General features: G+C 31.1%; 1 protein-coding gene and 2 long non-coding RNA genes across 10 annotated transcripts in view; all 3 read left to right on the forward strand.

Annotated features, from left to right (window-relative positions):
- Positions 1-8,240: 8,240 nt before the first annotated feature.
- Positions 8,241-10,383, forward strand: LOC126742668 (uncharacterized). Of its 2 annotated transcripts, XR_007662644.1 has the most exons (3): positions 8,241-8,744; positions 8,820-9,365; positions 9,423-10,383. It is a non-coding gene; the product is annotated as an uncharacterized LOC126742668 (long non-coding RNA). The 2 variants fall into 2 exon arrangements; XR_007662645.1 differs by having other exon boundaries at positions 8,241-9,365.
- An 860-nt stretch (positions 10,384-11,243) lies between these two features.
- On the forward strand, positions 11,244-14,250 carry LOC126742665 (uncharacterized). Of its 5 annotated transcripts, none has more exons than XR_007662639.1 (9): positions 11,244-11,510; positions 11,573-11,931; positions 11,994-12,095; positions 12,163-12,487; positions 12,554-12,742; positions 12,811-13,230; positions 13,292-13,479; positions 13,688-13,836; positions 13,900-14,250. It is a non-coding gene; the product is annotated as an uncharacterized LOC126742665 (long non-coding RNA). The 5 variants fall into 5 exon arrangements; XR_007662641.1 differs by having other exon boundaries at positions 11,246-11,510; positions 12,811-13,033; positions 13,105-13,230; positions 13,292-13,836; XR_007662638.1 differs by having other exon boundaries at positions 11,247-11,510; positions 12,811-13,077; positions 13,141-13,230; positions 13,292-13,836.
- An 879-nt stretch (positions 14,251-15,129) lies between these two features.
- The window catches only part of LOC126742658 (TRAF-type zinc finger domain-containing protein 1-like), a 35,977-nt gene continuing 30,749 nt past the window's right edge, over positions 15,130-20,357 (forward strand). For 2 of the 3 annotated variants that reach the window (XM_050449399.1, XM_050449400.1), the window contains exon 1: positions 15,130-15,376. The gene's annotated coding sequence lies outside the window, so the exon portion shown is untranslated. The remainder of the gene's footprint in view (positions 15,377-20,357) is intronic. The other variant, XM_050449396.1, reaches the window with a different exon arrangement.

The following is a 20,357-nucleotide window of genomic DNA, read 5'->3' on the forward strand; positions in this document are numbered from 1 at the left end:
TCAATGCAAAAAAATTTAATCTAATTAGTAATCATAGAGTAATTAAAAGTATAAGAGGGTTTAATCCCATAGTAACAAGTAGGCACCATCTTTACCCTAAACTCGATTGCAGCATCACGGATGCGGTCTAACCGAACTAAAATAATTGACATTTGTCACAGTGGGTAAAATAGTCTACTGTAATACCGATCCGTCATAGAAATGAAAGGCGTGCTATTCAAAATTTTAGAATGGCGCGAAATTTAAAATTATTGACCCATGAAATCAATTTTTAACAGCGTAAAGGCTGTGAATCTCGATCACAAACTCTAAAAAATTATGAAATAGTGCAAGTGTATTAATTTAATTTTTGAAGAGGCTAAGAGTGATAATGTATGTAATTTAAGTTTATTTTTTACATTTTTAAAGTGAATTCGTTAGTTTTTTGTCATTAAATTCATCAAATTTGCTTTTAAGCTGTTAATTTAATGCATTAAGGCCCTTCAAAAAAATAAATTGTTAATAATGCACCTTTTCATTGATTTTTAGAGAATGTGAAAGAGATTTTACAGTCCAATACGCTATCAAAAAAAGATTTAATGGGTCAATTATGTAAGACAATATTTTAGAGATTTAAGTATAATATATTAAGTCCTATTTTGAAAATTAAATGCTTGATACTAACAATGTTAATTTCACTGTTATCAACAAATTAACAAGGGTAGGGGTAGAATTAAAGTCAATTGTAAAGTAAGTTTATAACTTTATAATTTATTGTCTTAAAAGGGATCCTGATACAATTTGTTTTTGTGCCGCTTTAGCACAACACTGTCCATGGTATGTATTTTGCTTTTTCTACATTTTGATGATATGATACAAAAATAATTACAATTTATCAAATTTATAAATTAATTATTTATAGACATAAGAACTATATTTCTCAAAAATATGCCCTAAAAAATTTACGTTTACTACCTACTTTTTTGTACAGAGGGTACCTAAAAATGTTAGGGGAGTGGTAATATATAAAAACTAACCCTGTAATTAAAATATTCTTTATGGAGAGTATGATATTAGTTGACACTGATGTATACCATAAATTCTAGATATCATCGGTCCTTTTTCCTAAATATTCAAGGAGAATCCCTGGATCTTACTCCCATCTTATCAATGTGAGATACCTCCATGAGAATGGAAGTTGTTTTACTTATTGTGCTTTTGGTACTTCCTAGCAGCAAAGCACTGATGATACCTTTCGTCAAACCTAGTAAAAAGTGGCCTATATTATAGCATAATTATGTTAATTCTAAACATTATATTGAGATTGCTGGATTATGACAGCAGGTAATAAAGTCAATGTATCTTCCCAAGCTACTTGTGCCTCAACCAGTACTGGGGCATTGAATAATACTTGGGCCAGCAATTGGGAGAGCACACTTTCTTAAACAAGTATGTATAGTACTAGTAAATTAAATATCATCATAATGGTCTTAATATATAACACCTTATTGAGGTTGGGATTAAACCAAGTATTTTAAACCATTCGGACCTCCTAATAATGTCACTTTCAGGAAATTTAAAGAAAATTAAATTTTTATATGAATCTTCAATAGGCCAATAGTATGTATTAAAACAAGTAAGTGCCTTGCATTTAAAAATGAATTTTCCTGGTGATAACATTATTATAAGGGCAGTTTTAAAATGGTAAACAACAATTTTGGGTGACCTGCAACATGGGGAAAACTATTTGATAAAAAAAATTGCACTTACCCCATCCTAGGGATCTGAAACCACACAATAAAATAACAAAAAAGCTTCTATATGATGAAATTACACTTTAATGACTTTAAGCTACATTTTTAACTATTTTTTGTTGAGAAAAAAACAAAAGGACACACCCAATGGACGCCAAAATAAAAAGGAATAAGCAATGGCGACGATCGATGACGATCACGAACTTAAAAATATACCTGGACTGCTAATGCATATGGCCACGATACCCAAAAATGACCACTGCATGGTGGCCGCCATTTTTATAGTGGTTGTGTCCTTTTGATGTTGGTCACTCTGAAAATTTTTAGAGTTGCCAACAAAAAATATATTAAATAACGGTAATGAAGTTGACATTTGACGTGTGAGTATAGCGGATTGCCTAGTTTTTGACGATTTGTAAACGACGCTTGGGTATATCGCCTGGAACAGGCGATGCATCTTTCTCCTTATTTAATACGTGAATAATGTATCACCATCTTTATTTAAAGGTATTTGGTTCAGTTTCTCAAAACCGAATTATTGTGAATTGTCCGTCTGTGTTGTTTATAATAGAATAATATATTGAGTTGTTGACAGAATAATGAATAATATATTTTTTCTATATAAACCCTTTATAATTACAAACCCTCATAAAATCATCTATATTTTGATTCTTATATATGGTTGTACCCATTAATGTGGAAACACTGTACATGGAAGGAAAGTAAAACTTGTAATAGTAAAAATAGAAAGAAAATAAGTGTTTTTAACTGAATTCGTTAAGTAAATACAAGCAAAAACTTAAATGAATATCATGGTATTAGGATTTATAAGATTCAAGATTATCAGAATGATAAAACAAATATTTTAAAGTGCATGCATCTATTCCAAGTTGATTGAAACGTTGTCTCATTTTAGGTGAGGATTACTTTCTTTAATAAATTTTAACTTTCATAATTCTTAAAGAAGTACCAGAAAAATCACAGATCTAACGCAACTATCTTAAATTCTTACCTATATGTAACTTTCTATTTTGTATTTTCGTAAACATAACCTCTCAAAAACTTTAATTGTTTTGTTTCCCTACAGTTGGCACAATTAAAATTTGTCAGAGTGACCAACATCGAAAGGACACAATCACGCAAAATGGCGGCCCCCTAGTAGTGGTCATTTACTTTTCATTGAATTGGCAGTCCAGGTATATTTTTAAGTTCGTGATGACGATCGATGATGCGAAGGTGGGTGGTGGGAAGGGACGAAAGAAAATCGAATGACAATTATGACAGAAGTTGGACCTCGATGCGGTCTAACCGAACTAAATTTTTTAACTTGTTTAAGTTTAAAACTTGATGATCAGTTTAGGCTACCTTTCGAACACTCTTTTAATATTCATTTCTCTATGGGAATAAGCAATGGCGACGATCGATGATGCGAAGGTGGGTGATGGCAAGGAAGGAAAGAAAATCGATAATCTAATGACAATTATGACAGAAGTTGGCCCTCGATGCCGTCTTAGGTTAAGGTTTAAAACTTGATGATCAGTTTAGGCTACCTTTCAAACACTCTTTTAATATTCATTTCTCTATGGCGAGAGTACAATCTGTCACTACTGTCCACTAAACTTAACAGATTCTAACATCACGTCAGCAGTGAGAGGAAAACATAATTAAACAAGGATAGCGCTGTTTTACAGAGCGGATCCCTACATTTTTCAAACTACTACCGACATCTCTAGGTCAGGCCGGGTACTTCTGGGACCACCCTCGTATTCTTAAGACAAGAAGCTCAGGAGCCACAATGCACTTTTGCTCTTTTGCTTGCGCATACGTAGTACGTACACGAACCTAACCTCAGTTTGTCTTTTGTGTATTGCGGTTGTTTAATGTTAATTGTTTACGTTTCGTTTATGTGTACGTGTCTACTACGTGTGCGTATAAACGAAACGTGTGTATAATAAAAATCGTGTACGTACTACGTATGCGCAAGCAAAAGAGCAAAAGTGCATTGTGGCTCCTGAGCTTCTTGTATTCTTAAGGAGGTCTTTTTAAGCATACGTTAAAATACAAATATGCCCAGCCAATCAGAGAAATTGAGAGTGGCGCAGCACTGCTGATCCTTTCGTGAATGTTCGTACGTCAAATTTCGTTGCCGATTAGCTACGGAAATTGAAAATCAAGACATTGGTTTTGTTTAATTTAACCTATATTGCAGATTTTATTTGCTTTACTTGCTTCCTAATAGTTGATTTAATTATCAACAATTATATCAACTTTGCGACTATTTGAGTGAAAATTCATAGTGTAGAGTGTTGAGTTTTTACTCCATTATCTATACAATCCATATCTGTGCTGGTTTTGGGCTCAAAAACAAACAATTTAGTGTTTGAGTTTCATTACCTTTCAATAAACTTGCCAGTGTTTCTTAGTGCGTAATTTCCTTCCACTTAAACCAATATTTGCACTTATCTGTTGCTGTCTGTTAGACAATTATGGCATCACTAAGGTAAGATACATATAATTTTTTTAGTTCTAATTTGAATAATTTTTTATTTTGCAGTCAACAAAATGCAATCTGTGAAGTTTATGATAAGGAATTTTCCAGCACATCTACCAGAAACAGGCATTGGAAAAAGTTTCACCCTGAATTTGTTGGGAAGGAACAAATAAAACACATTATATGTCCAATGTGTACTAATGATATCCAGACATTTTCATATTTTAACTGTTTAAACAAACATTTGCTTGATATTCACCATATAACTGTCAAAGAATTAATTTTAAATTTTAGGAATTTTGAAGAATTGACATCTTGGAGGGCACAAGATAATAGAGAAGTAGATTATGCTTGTCAGACCCATATACTTGTCATGTAGCAATTGGAAAAAGTTTCACCCTGAATTTGTGGGGAAGGAACAAATAAAACACATTATATGTCCAATGTGTACTAATGATATCCGGACATTTTCATATTTTAACTGTTTAAACAAACATTTGCTTGATATTCACCATATAACTGTCAAAGAATCAATTTTAAATTTTTGGAATTTTGAAGAATTGACATCTTGGGGGGCACAAGATAATAGAGAAGTAGATTATGCTTGTCAGACCCATATGCTAGTCATGTAGCATATACTTATGCAATACGAGTGAGGTTATGGCTTCTCAAGCAGGTGTGAGAGCTGAAGAAAAAGATAAATATTGCAAACATTGCAAGAAAAAAGTCACTACATCGGTGGATTGTGAGGCTTGTGGGTCCAGTTACCACCCCAGTTGTGGGCATCAAGCAAAATTAATTAATAGTTTAAATAAAATTGAAAATTGTAAAGTGTGTACTAAAAGTGGGGTTAGAAGTGAAGAAAAGATTGGAATGGATCAAACTGAGGTTGTAAATCTGGTGAGGGCCTTATTTAAAGAGTATCTTGACCCTTTCAAAAAAACTATGCAGCAGGAAATGCATGAAATCAAAAAATCAATGCAATTTTTATCAGACACATTTGATGTGTACAAAGTTCAACTTGAAGAAGTCCTATGTGATATGAAAAAGCTTAAAGATGAAAATGACGAATTAAAAAAACGTGTGGATGATATGGAATCAAAGCTTAATGCCCAGGAGCAGATAGAAAAAAGAAAAAAACTTAGTCGTTGTGGGTATACCAAAACAAGGGGTTGATGATTCACCACTATGAGGAAGGTAGTGAAAAGTATGAACGTTGGGGCTGATCAGGATATATTAGATGCTTACAGAGTGGGAAAAAAGGTGGATGGTCCGATTGTCCTGAAACTTTGGAGCAAAGAATGTAAACATAAAATTCTAAAGTTTGTCAGGGAAAAAAAGGGCATAAAAACAAATGAATGTGGACTGGATGGTAGAAACAACATATACTTTAATGAGGACTTAACTCACTATAACCAGACATTGTTTAAAAAGGCACGAGATACAGAAAAAATCATAATTTCAAGAGTTCATACTGTGTAAATGGAAAAATATACCTGAGATACAATGAGACTGATCCACCGGTAAGAATTAAACGTCTTGAAGACTTAAAATAGTAAGATCTTGAAGATTAAAACAAACAATAAACATTTAATACTCTTATGTTTAAAGAACTACAAAATAATAGCTTAAATATATTGTATATAAATATACGTAGCTTAAGAAACAAAATATCGTCCATTTTAAAGGAAATTTTAAAGCAACAAACCTATATAAACATTCACATATTGGTTTTAACAGAAACATGGATCTTTCAAAATGAGACACAATTTTATAATATTGAAAACTATTCTTCCGTACACAATTGTAGGAATACCCGAGAAGGGGGCACAAGTATTTATTTAAAAAACAATATAGACTATACAGTAAAAGATACATCCTTTGTAAACTTGGAAGAGTGCAATTTTTTGTCAATAACCTTGACTAAACTTAAATGTACTATATGGAGTATATACAGACCACTGAGCAGCAATGCACAAAAATTTATTAGTGAACTGGACAATATCATGGAAAGTGAAAAAATCCTTGCTTAATTATAGGTGACATAAATATAAACTTATTAATAGATTCTCACATAGTAAATGAATATAAAAATGTAATATCAATCAAGGCCTTTGAAATAAAAAATAAGCTAACTATTCACAATGCTACTCGAACAACACAAACAAGTAAAACAATACTAGATCATATCATAGCAAATAAGAACCTACAGTGCAAAATAAAACGAAAGGTGGAAAAATACAAGAAAGGAAGAATTATTAAATATAAATTAGATGAAGAAAGGTGGATTCAAATGGTGCAAGAAAAACTACATGGAAAAAATAATGGTGTACAATCCTTCCAAGAATTGGCTGAGATTATTGTTAACTCTAAAAACCAATGTTCTAAGAAATATACACTAAAGATTAGATCTGCTAATGATTGGATTACTCCGGAGTTTATAAGAAAATTAAAAATACGGGATGAACTATATATTCGCTGGAAGAGGATTATATATTCGCAGAAGAGGAGATTCTAAGAAGACATGGAGAGTGATTAATGAACTTTATAAGAAAAAGAAAAACAACAATACTAAAATAAAGCAAATTGAGATAGATGGACAAAAAATTACAAACGAAAAACAAATTGTACAGGAGTTTAATCACCATTTTACATCTATAGGAAAAAAACTTGCCCTTAAAATGGAAAAAACTCAAACTACAACATTTATAGAGGAGGAAACAATAAATACCATTTTCTTAGAACCTACAGACAAAAATGAAATAATAAATACAATTTCTGAATTGAAACAAAACAGCTCTCCAGGCCTGGACAAAGTTACCACCAAAGACTTGTACCTAACCCATGTAATAGGAGATATTGTAGTGACAATGGTTAATGGAATATTAGAGACAGGAATTTTTCCAGAAGACTTAAAAACAGCAAATATAATACCAGTGCACAAGAATGGAAAATGTGAGGATCTAAACAACTATAGGCCTATTTCGCTACTGAGTACATTCTCCAAACTAATAGAAAAAATAATTAAAAAACGTATGACTAGGTTTATAGAACAGAATTTTCAATTCGATGACCAACAATATGGATTTCAAACAAAGAGTAACACCTTGGGAGCTGTCTCGGACCTATTGGAGTATGTGTCAAATGAAATTGATCAACAAAAATATGTTGTAGCTGTCTTTGTCGACCTGCAAAAAGCCTTCGACACTGTTGATATTGAATTGCTGCTAAGTAAAACTAGTAAAATGGGATTTCGAGGCATATGTGGGAGCTTACTAAGGACATATTCAGTAGGTAGGAGACACTACACAACAGTAAACGACCAAAACAGTGAGGCAGAGACTTTAAATGTGGGGGTAGCGCAGGGGTCAGTGCTTGGACCGTTGCTTTACCTATTGTATGTGCATAGCCTAAAATATGCTGGTCTTATGGCTAAGTATTTTATGTTTGCTGATGACACAGTTCTAGTGTTCTCAGCCAAAGACATTAAAACCCTTGAAAAGGAAATAAATGACTCTTTAGATATATACTATAAGTGGCTGTGTTATAATAGGCTTAGTATAAATGCTACCAAAACTGTCTACATGATTTAATAAAAATAAAACAAAATGTGATATTAGTGTACATGTAAGCGGCAATAAACTTAAAGAAGTGACAAACTACAAATATTAAGGTTTAAATATAAATAATAAACTTTCATGGAATAATCATATACAAAAAATTAGTGACAAAATATCTCCTATGCTTGGTGCTTTGAGAAGGTGCTCTGACATGTTAAATATTAAAACAAAAAAATTACTCTACAACAGCTTTATTGAACCACATTTGAGGTACCTTATTGTATTTCGGGGAAATGTTCCAAATTATTTATTAAATAAAATACAACGAGTGCAAAATAAAGCAGTTAAATTAGTTTATTCTTTAGATTATTACACACCAAGTGATATAATTTATAAAAATACTGGTATTTTAAACATTAATCAATTAAGAACCTATGAACAAATTAAATTTATAAAATGTATACAGTTAAATAATATTAAGACTAGTTTAAAGGGAAAATTATTACAAATTAAAGACTGTCAAAAGTATCAGCTAAGAAATAAAAACATGTTGAGAAATGCATTGGTGCGAACAAAAAAATGTCAGGACTCTCCATTACATAGTACAATAAGTGTCTTCAATAAAATTCCAGAAACTATTGTGAATCTAAAAAGCTACAAAAATATGTGTAAAAGACTAAAACAATACCTTAAGGTAAACTAAATAAATATATTAAATATGTAAGGCTGTAAGCCATAATCTCTATATTAATCAAGCAATATTGTACTAAACTTATTTAGAATTATGTTCCTAATTTTGTTGTATTTTTTTCTTTTTTTTTTGTTAAGTTTTAGGCCCTGGTGCCAGTTTGTAAACTGTTTTTGGGTCATAAATAAAGTTATTAAAAAAAAAGACCCGAAACAAGTTTAAGAATTGGGAAGAACACATATTTTACAATTGCAACAGGAGCGATATCAGAGGTTGTCATTATCATTACAAGTCTTAGTTATCATTATCAAACATACATAAGTATGTTTTGTTGTGTTTACTTTTAGGATTTAATAGCGCGTGCAAAGTGAGAAGTCTGGGGGAAGCATTCGCATTCAAGGAACATGTCAACAAAACCAAACTCAAATAGCTATCAGCATAAAATTGTAATAGAAGCCCATAACAAAGCCGAAAAAATGAATGGTAAGGTAGAATTTTTAGAATTTGGAAAATTTAAAGTCAAAGTGTTTCGGTAAGTGGTAAGTTCTATGTTGTGTCTTGTCATGAACTATGTGATGAGCAATGTCGCACTGGATACTGTAACATCTGTAAAATATGTTTTCATAAATACAGATGTGAGTGTCCAGAAAATTCTGTTAAAACAGTACTTTGTAAACATATACATGCTGTAGGCTGTAGCCATTTTTGAGCAGAGGAGCGAGTTTGTTGTAGGTTCCCCAACTGTGAGTGAAGAGGAAGAGGATAAAGTTTTTTTTGTTGATCAACCCACAACTAGCCAAATCAATTATCAGGAGGATGTAAACCATTTTATTCAGGAGAGTTCAAAAATGAAAGTCAATAGTTCTGCAATGGACTTTGAAGAAAATCGAGAAGTAGTTTGAGTAAAATATAAGTTACATTTTTATTACATCGTTTATACTTATTTTAAGATTGCATTGCAAGAAATTTGTAGCTATGGTAGAAGTTTGAATAAATATGCATTTGCCAGATTTATGGCTGTAATCAACAAATTTAAAAATAAAGAAGTGGACGAAGAAAATTCTCAGGGCATTGAAAAGAAAAGAAAAATTGAAAAACAAATGTACTATCAAAATAAAAAATAAGCTAGATTTCTTTGTGTATTTAATGGCTAGATAATATTTGAATTGTAGCTATTTTTTTATGTTTGTATAGCTGTGAAGTTAACAAAAATAGGATGTGGTATTTTATATGCTATTTTGTGTTATAATCAGTATAATATAACTAAGTATATTTTTTGTAAGGTTTTGGCGCAGGTTTCAAATTGTAAATACAAATTTTATGTAAGAGGTCATATACATAACTAGGTATAGTTTTTGTAAGGCTTACCGCTTAATTTGGTGTAGGTTTCAAATTGTAAAAACAAATTTTAAGACGTCATAATGGTTTAAATAACGGTGTTGGTTTCTGTATAACTATTTTTATATCTTTTATTTTAAGACTAAAATGTTAGCTTATTTTGTATGTTAATATTCAACTAATCATTTTCTACATTTTGTTTGCTATGTTTTTAATATTTGTTAGGGTGCAGAAAAGCTAATTGGATTAACTTGAAATTGACACGGAACGAGGGGGAACATCCTTTGTGAGTATATATTTATTAATTAAAATGTATACAGAGCAGTAATTTATTTTCATGTTACTATTGAATGGAAGTTTGAATGGTTTGGGCTGTATATACATGAGCAGCAGAGATGACAAATAAGCTAAAGAAGTGCGAGTCTACATACTATATACCAGATTAATACATTTAGCCTCTTTGCATTTAATTTTGAGGTTGTTGATATTAAAAATACCATAAATTATTATATTTAAATAACAAATAAATTTATAGATTTTTTATTATTTTAAATAAACAAAGTTAAAATATAATTTCTACGTTTTTTTTTTTGTTTTCTGTTCTTATACTTTGACTTTTTAGTCATATTTACCCCATTATCTAGCTTTTCCAACCATATATATACTTTATATCAACCACTAAAGTATAATGTATAAAATATGTATAGTGGTAGGGTAGTGGACAATTTAAAATAATTAAAATAATATACTTTCAAATAACTATTGACAATTATTATATTACTAAGGTGCATATTAGAATTATGACATAGAGGTATGTAAAAATGCGAACTTTAACATGTTCACCATATATTGTTAAAAAATTGAATTGCCATTTATTTTTATTTTCTAACTTTTTTATTTATCCACTCATCCACCTATTAACCAATTAATTTATCAGCTCTACACACCAATTCAATTTCGTATCACCCCATTTTTAATATTTAACTAACAATAATAATTAAATAATTCATACATTGCGCTTACACGTACCGCTATACCAAATGATAAACAAATTTAGTCAATAAAAGAGAGAATTTGCTATAAAAACCAAATTTGGCAAGTATTTTTAAAATAATAATTGATCACACGCTGTAAATATTTAAAAAAAGCAATAATCCATTTACTAATAATAGCTAAAGTATCTTCTTATTAAATGTTTTTAATGCATATTGCACTTTTCTTCATCTAAACTATATACGCATCATAAAAACCTAATTAAATATAAATATGAATAGAAAAACTCTACATACATTGAAAATTTCCTTTTTTGAATTTGGCGGTTCGCATACCAGGCTCTCGCGGATGCCGAAGCGCTCTCATTGGCTAGGCATATTTGTATTTTAACGTATGCCGTCTTTTTATTAGGATACATTAATTTCCGCACCCATGCGGGCCAATGAAATCACGGATCGCTTTCGGATTTTGTCAGTCGGCATCGTCGAAATAATCGGCGGGACTGTTGATGTGGTTTGCTAACCTCACTTTCAATTTTCAACTTTGAGCTTTGAGTTTTTGAAACGTTTTGTTGTTTATTTACAATTTGTGCGACCAAGAGTAATTATTATTAATTACATTATCTTGTTTCCTTGTAAATTCAAAACACCACTATATATTTACATTAATTTACTACACCTTTATTCGGTGAACATGGATATAAACAGGTAAGTGCTTTTAAAATTAAGTACCTTTGTGAAATTTTATTGAACAGTATATATTTTTTGAGGGATAATAAATTAATATGTGAAGATTGTGGAAAGTCATTTTCTTCTACTTCAACATTGTATCGGCATATGAGGGATATACATAATAAAAAACAGAGTGAAAAAGAGAGCCAACACATTATTTGCCCCCTTTGCCTGGACAAAGAGAAGTTTACATCCTATGATTCTTTAATAAGACACTTTCATAGTATTCATAATATACATATTAAAGAATCTCTTTTAAATTTTAGGAATTTGGCAGAGTTTGAAATTTGGAGGTCTGCAGAAAACAGAGAGGTAGATTATGCTGTTCATCGAAGAAAGAAATGTGCTAATGGGGAAGAATTTATTTACTATAATTGTAATAGAAGTGATTCAAAAGGTACCTAGTTAGTTTTATAATTATGTAAGTCAGTAATTTTTTAATAATTAATCATGTTTTAGGATATGTCAGTACATGTTTGCAATGGAATTTAAAGTCTAAAGGAAGCATTCGTATGCAAGGAATTTGTCCATCAAGAATAATAGTTAAAATTCTAGTAGATGGTAGGTATTTTTTTTCTTAATAATTATTAAAATAGAAGATTTATTCATTTATATGACATTTTTTCAGGAGTGAGATTTAAGATTTTTTGAAACCCACATAGGACACCCTGATGAATTAAGAAGCAAAAGGCTAACAAAATCGGAACAGGAGATAATTGTGGATAAATTAGCAGCAGGAGTTTCAAACAAGAGAATTATTCAGGAGGCCAGAAGCGTAGACGGCAATAAACTACAAAGGAAAAATTGTATAACATGAGGAGATTTAGAGTACCTAATACGAAAATTTAATATTGACAAGAAAAGGGACAGTGATGATATGATAGCCACAGTGTTAAAAATTCAGGAATGGAACAGTGATGGAAAAAATCATGGATTTTTATTTAAACAGATAGGTTTGAATTGCAATTTTATATATTAATATTATCTTAACAAGTTAATGTTGTTTAAATGTATTTTAGGAGAAACTTATCCAGGATTAGAAGAAGAGATTTTCCAAAAATAATCTGTATAGATGGAACTCATGGAACAAATAGGAGAAACTGGGACTTGACAATTGTGTTAATAAGAGATGAACAAAATATGGGTTTTCCAGTGGCATTCTTACTAAGTAACAGATTAGATCAATTAATTCAAGAGGTTTTTTTTAGGTATACTGTATATTCAAACAGTATCATAGATCATTAGTTACTTTATGTTATTTTTTCACTTATTGTAGAACATAAACCAAGAAGATTACTTTGTACCTGGCATATAGTGAAAAATTGGAACATACAAGGAAGGTCTAAAATCAAGAAGTTGGAAAATAGACAGATAATGAAACATGAAATGAGGAAAATTTTAAAGAAGACTGATCCACAAAAATTTATACAGCTGAAAGAGAACTATTTTAGGCAATTAGAAGAAGAGGAGGAAACTAATTTTCAGAATTACCTGAAAAAGTACTTCACTAAAAAAGTCAACACTAAAAAATTATAAAACAAATGTAATTAATTCTTTACTATTTCCAAAGTCAAGAGAGAATAATGATGTGGGCACATTGTTATAGAATCAATGCCGGAATTAATACAAATATGGTAATTGAAAGCTTAAATAAAGTTCTGAAGTACAACAAAATGAATGGAAAGCAGAATATTAGGTAAGGAAATTTTAACACATTACAAAAAAAAATATGTAGAAAATATATTTTCTCTTAAAAGGATTGAAAAACTGTTGGATTTACTGGATGAACTTGTTGATGAAAGAATGTGGAAAAGGATTATAAACATGGAAAGGCCAAATGCAAATAATTATCAGCCAAAAAAAAAGTGAGAGTGCTCATAAAAAAGCAGAAGAAATGGTGGGTAATAACGGCAATGTATCATATTCTGAATTAGGACATTTTAAGGTAAGGTCGTTTAGTGATAATCATAAATTGTATTTTGTAAATTATAATGAGGCTTGTGATGAGGACTGTAGGGCAATGTATTGTGAGAAGTGTAAGATATGTAAACATAAATATAATTGTGATTGTCCAGAATATACTGTTAAAAGTGTCATGTGTAAGCATATACATGCTGTAGCTTTATTTGAGCAGAGGAGCGAATATGTTTCAGGTTTCATGGATGAAATGCAAGAAGATAATAATCTGTATGTCAATGAACCTTCAACAAGCAAGACAGTTTATGAGGATGAAGTAAATCATTTTCTTGATGAGACTGAAAATAGAATGAATGTGACAATTGATTTTAAAAGAAAGCGTGAGGTATTTAGTTTAACAATAATTTTATTTGGTAGTTCTATAATATAGTATGGTAAAAAATTGTAGATTTGTCTAGAACAGTTTTGCTCTGAAATTCGTAATTATGGTGGTGGATTGGGTGAACATGATTTAGAAAAATTTATGGGTGATTTTAGAAATTTTATGCAGACAGTAAAACAAAAAGAAATGGTGATGAGTAAAAAAAGAAAAATAGAAAAGCAGCAGTATTATCTCAACAAAAAACCTAAACAAATTTATTTATAATAAAATGTTTATAACTATTTCATTACTGATTGACATTGCTTTTGTGAGTGACCTATTCTGGTATTATATCTAAGTGGTGTTGGCTATTTGTATTCATGTAATTCGTTGGCTTATGGTGAAGGATACTTATAAAATATATTTTTTCAATTTTAATTTTGGCTTTGTTATAATTAACTAATATATTAGTGTTTGTTTCATATTTATTGGTATTTGTTTTCAACTTTTGTAAATAGAACCCTTTGTGCAACTATGTTATATATATATATTAGGTAGTAGATTGCTTAATAAATGAAGTTGATATAATAAATTTTGAATATTCTGCATCAGTGTTATGAATAAACCTACTTTACTAAAATATAATCGGGTTGTTTTATTCATATTTAATAAGCTCAGATCCTGAAAAATATTGGTCTTTTTTCATTGTCGAAAAAGGATACAAGAAATGTTTTCCATTATTATGGCTCATTTTCATAGTATGCAATTGCATCTGATGTATGGATCACACGAGACAAGAAAGTGTAATAGGTAGGTATATCACAATAAAATAATACTTCTCGAAAATTTTTCATTTTAAAATGAAAATTTTAAATAATATAATGGATTACTACATAAAATAATAACAAAATGTGTCCTTTTATTCATTAAAATTATCAATTTTTTTATACTAAATTTTAATTGAGCGGAGTTTAGAGCCTGAGAATTAATTCAAAGCTATCCACTAAGTGCCTGAAATGAGATAAATTCTATTTTAGTAAAAGCAAAATTAATAATATCATGTAACAAAATTATTTACCATCATTTGCTGAAAATAAACAATTTCTTTACGTAAGTAAAACGTTCCGTATGTTTATTTTTCTCAAATACCATAATTCCTCTTATAATTAGATTTGAAATACGCGCCTTAATTATCTGAGCCAATCACAGACAAAGCACCGTGAAAAGCATGGGTGCGGAAATTAATGTATCCTCTTTTTATTGCCAATACTGTCATAAATTTGTAAGGTTAGTGACGTTATTAAATTTTCTGTTTAAAACTGTTATAAATGTTTTTTTGTTAAAGCCGAATTGCTTCTTTGATAAAATGTCATTATAAATATTTTTCTAAGTTTATGATTCGGTTCTTAAGTGCTTGTTCAAAGATTTTACTCAAGGATGATGTAAGAGTGATTGGTCGCTAATTCTTGGGTTCTAAGTAGTCCCCGGATTTATGTATAGGCTTTATGTGACTGTGCTTAAAATATTGAGAATGTATTCCTGTTTTGAATATTTGATTTATTAGGTAAGTTAAAATTAGAGAAATTATATCGACAGTTTTTCTTTTTCAGCCCTTACGCCGTCGTGTTCTGGAGCTTTGCCAAATTTAAGATTTGCTATATTTTTTTAAATTTCTTCATTTGTGACATTTGATACTTAGAAAGTGTTTAGTGTGTTCTTTGTGTTTTTTTATTTAGCTTCTTTTTAATCTTTTTCGCCATTTTTTCTCCTATTGTGGAAAAGTATTTGTTAAGAGAATGAGCAATGTCCTTTTTGGACTTCAGAGTATCATTATTTTAATTTTTTATTTTGATAATTTTAGTTTCATTTTTATCTGGTTTATTTATTTTGGTTAGTGTATATTCGACAATGTTTTTGTGTTTGACAAGTTAAGAGTTATATTTTGTTGGTAGAAGTTAAATTTTTGTTGATTTGTTTTGATTTCGAAGTTGTTTATATTGATCAAGAAGAGTATTTTGGGAGTCTAGTTTAAGTCTAGTATAGAGCTTATTTCTCTCTGTCATGAGATTTAAAATTTCGAGTGTTATCCATTCTTTCAGTTTTTTTAATAATTTTTGTTGATTTCTGTATTGCACTAGAGAATTTAATATTTATTTTATTATTATAATTCAAATCCCCCATGAAGAAGTTGTGATTACTATTTGACACTATTTAAAACGTCAGGTAGATCATTGTATATGCTTATTAATTCGTAGTTATTTTACGTTATTGTCAGGTTTTTGAGGAGGCTCTACGACAAAGACATAGGCATATTTATTATTTGTTTGTGCTACACATGTTTATGAGACTTGAAGAAATTTAAGTTATTTAAATTTTCTAAAAAATAAAAAATTGTACACCAATGGAGCAGCTATATTTACTTTCCAATGTGTTTGTGTCTGTTGTGAGAGTGTAATAAATAACTAAATAAATAATATGTTGTGCTATCTAAGGAATCTCCGTAACCCTTGACAATCAAGTTTCAAGATAGTAAAATTTTATTACAATTAAATCATTAATTGATTCCCTTTCTTTTTAAGAAGCAAAAACACCATTGTACATTTTTAAGGCTTTTTGGAGGTTCACTACTCTTTTACTATTGAAAATTATAATGCTTATGGATAAAAGGTTTTTTACTTTTTATGTAAGTTTTTTAATTTTGAATTTCTTATTATAACTTTGTTTTAAACTTTAATCTACCTTGTTTTTTAATTTCAAAAAATTAATTCTTATTGATAAGTGTGTTATATCTGTTTATGTAGTGCAAATGTGTTTATAATGTATCTTGTTGTTTATAATAAATTTTATTTTATGATTTAAATAAGCACCACTGATATTCATTGTAGCACCTTGAGGATAGCCTATTATAGGCTAAAATGTTGACATTATGAAAATTTAAAACCTTAACCTTTATTTCACATCCAACTGGCTTAACAAGAAGGATAAAGGATTTTTGGGTTACAAAAAAACAATATTTGAAAAAAATTACATTTTTTGAGGCATTTGGTGTTGTGTTACTTTCAACCCCCAGTGCACGAAACCTAAAATTTTGAAAGGCAACTTTAGAACATTGGTTACTTCTATTTCTTTTATTATTTTTGTGTTCCTTATTGTGCGCTATAGCTTCTTTTTATTAAAGAAAACTCCGGCAAGAATTGTTTTAAAAAATACTGGATATATTAAAAAACACAACTAACTACTTGATTACAAATAAAATGGAAAAGTTAAAAATAAAGTAAAAGGTTTTAAACGGTAAAACGGTGACGATGAAATTGAGTGCGCTACTCTCGATAATCTTAATACGAATTAATAATAATTTTCACACACGAGCCAATTTGGTTGTTCGAAAAAAGGCTGATACCACAAAAAAATGCTGATCTGGCTGCGTGAAGGTTTTTACGAGTTGCATGAAATTGATATTTTGTCCATTTAATAAAACTACAAATAAGCCGCTGGCGCCACTGAGGCGGTTAAGGATTGTACATTTCCTCCCCCTCTTTGACATATTTTAATGTCAAAAGAAATTAACAATAAAAAAAAAACTAAATTCGATAATAGATGACCTACATAATTTATAATAAGAAATGATTTAACGATGATTACAAATAAATTCTTACACGCTAATTAATACTAATGCACTACACAGATAACTTAGTTTTAGCACTATAATTAGTTTTTCGTACCCACTTTTCGATCACTAAGTACTCGTATAAAGTCAAATTGAAGTCCTTGTCGGCTTCCGGAAGAACAGCCAACTTACGGATCGAACGAGTGTAGATCCCCTGCCTGGTTCGTACACTGGCCACGCGTACGATTCCATCTGATCCAGGAAAAACCTGCTCCACACGTCCCAATTTCCACATAAGAGGCGGAGCGTTTTCGTCAGCTATAAGGACTAAAGACCCAATTTTCAAATCTGGAGCCTGTTGACACCATTTTGGCCTCGACTGCATCTGGGATACCACCTCTCGACTCCAACGTTTCCAAAAATGCTTTTTGACTTTTTGGATTCTCTCCCAGCGCCCTAACCTCGATTCTGGTATCTCGATCACGTGTTCAGGCAGAGCTGTGAGGCTTTCTCCGATGAGAAAGTGAGCTGGGGTTAAGGCTTGGAGATCGGATGGGTCGGTAGACATGGGAGTTAAAGGACGGGAGTTTATTATGCTTTCGATTTGACACATAAGGGTTACAGCCTCTTCGAAAGTAAGATTATCATTCATTGTAACTCTTTTTAAATGAAATTTTGTCGATTTTACGAGGCGTTCCCACAAACCCCCAAAATTGGGTGATCTGGGTGGAATAAACTTCCAAGTGATATTTGATTGAGTTAAATGAGGTTGAATTTTCTCTTGCGTTTCTTTGCTTGTTAAAAAGTTAAAAATTTCATCTAATTTACGTTTAGCACCAACAAATGTTGTTGCATTGTCACAATATATATGTGAGGCTGTACCTCGTGTTGCGCAAAAACGATTAAGCGCATTTAAAAAGCATTCCGTAGTCAAGTCACTAACGACCTCGAGGTGTACGGCTTTTGTAACCAGACATACGAATAACGCGACCCAACCTTTGACTATTTTAGGGCTTCGTTTACCCCCCTGTTTTATATAAATAGGACCGAAGTAGTCCAGACCGATCTTTATAAAGGGTCTACAAGGTACGACTCGATCTGTCGGTAAAATTTTAGGAAAATTACTATTCCATTTGGATAATTTAAAACATCCACGATCTAAAACTTCTATTAATTGATCGCGTAATTGGATACCTTCTTTAATCGTTCCTGACCCCGTCAATATATCATCCATAAACCGGTCATGTTTTAACGCTCGGCTAGCAGAAAAAAATTCATTTTCGGCTTCCGCGGCTAATTGATTAACACAACGCATCGCAGTATATGGAGAATTTGTAAGACCGAATACCAGTCTCGTAAGCTGATATACTCTTAACGGTTGGTTTTCGTTAATTCGCCAAAAAATACGTTGAAATTTACTATCTTCACTATCGATTTTAATTTGTAAAAATATTTTCTCCATATCGCAGGAGATCACAACTTGATATGTTCGAAATCGAATTAAAATACCAAAGGAATCATTTTGTAAATTTGGCCCAGTTAACAGATTATCGTTTAGGCTGAGGCCATTACTTGACCTTGCTGAGCCATCATAAACGATTCGGATGTTCGGATGATCCGCGGCCCGTTTAAATACACCACTGTGCGGCAAATAAAAATTATCGCCATACTCGAAATTTTCTGTAGTCGGTATTTCTTCTAAGTAACCATTATCGATTAAACTGGATATTTCTTTACAATAGGTTTCTTTGAAGGTAGAGTCTTTTCGAAATTTTTTCTCTAAAGAAATAAATCGTTTCATCGCGATTTGTGATGAATTGCCTAAATTAATTTTATTATTTTTAAACGGTAGTTTAACAATAAATCGCCCGATATGCGCATCACGTTGATAAGTATTAGTAAAATGCTCTTCGTATTCGATTTCTTCGCTAGACCAGTTATTTTGGGTAGAGTAGAGTTACCGTTCTCTTGTTCCCAAAATCGGTCTAGCAATTTATTTAAATCATCTGATAAATTTCGTTGAACGAGTACATTGCATGATACATGTGATTTAGGGTGGTTTTCGATGAACGATCCGCCTACTACCCATCCTAAGAGTGTTTTTGATAGGTACAAATTTGTATGTGGTAGTTTAATTTTGTCGTTACCCAGGAGAGTCCAAAACGTTTCCGCTCCCAATAACAAATCAATACGATTGTTTTCATTAAAGTTTGGATCCGCCAATTGAATATTTTCCGGGATATATAGGGCTTTCTTATCAAACGACTCTGTCGGAAGGTCTGTCGTTACCTTTTCTAGGATACAGCAATCGACTGAGCTTTCATAGTCACGATATAGCGATTGGAAAACGAGTTTCGCGGTGTTTATAGTATTATGGCAGGTATCGTTTACACCACATAAAGATATGTTTTGACTTTTCATTTTCAAACTTAAAAGCTCACACATTTTTTGCGATAATACATTTACTTGCGACCAACAGAGCGCGACACTTATGTTCTCGGCCTAAAACATCTGTGACTAAGACAACGGCGGTGGATAAAATAGTATGTGTTTTCGATAATGACGTGCAATAATTAGTACTAGCAGTCGCGCTCGGTGTCGGTCTATTTTCGTGAATTAGTGTATGATGAAATCTAGAATTACATACTTGACAACCCGAGGCCCTACATTCCGAAAGTCGATGGTTAGCTCTTAAGCAGTTTGAACAAAGCTTGCGTTTATTGACTTCGGTTTTTCTTTCGTTTACGTTTAAACGAAGGAAATGTTCACAATTATTTATAAAATGATTGCCTTTACAAAAATAGCAAGGAAACTTTGTAGTAATTGCATTAGACGCATGAATGGGTGGATTTCTTCGCGAATTAGAATTTGTATTTGTTTGATAAGATATTGGTTTTTCTGGCTTTGGTTTAACGTTTTGGCTAAGTGACTCCAGAAC

The sequence above is a fragment of the Anthonomus grandis genome, chromosome 12 (assembly GCF_022605725.1).
Source record: "Anthonomus grandis grandis chromosome 12, icAntGran1.3, whole genome shotgun sequence".
NCBI lineage: Eukaryota > Metazoa > Arthropoda > Insecta > Coleoptera > Curculionidae > Anthonomus > Anthonomus grandis.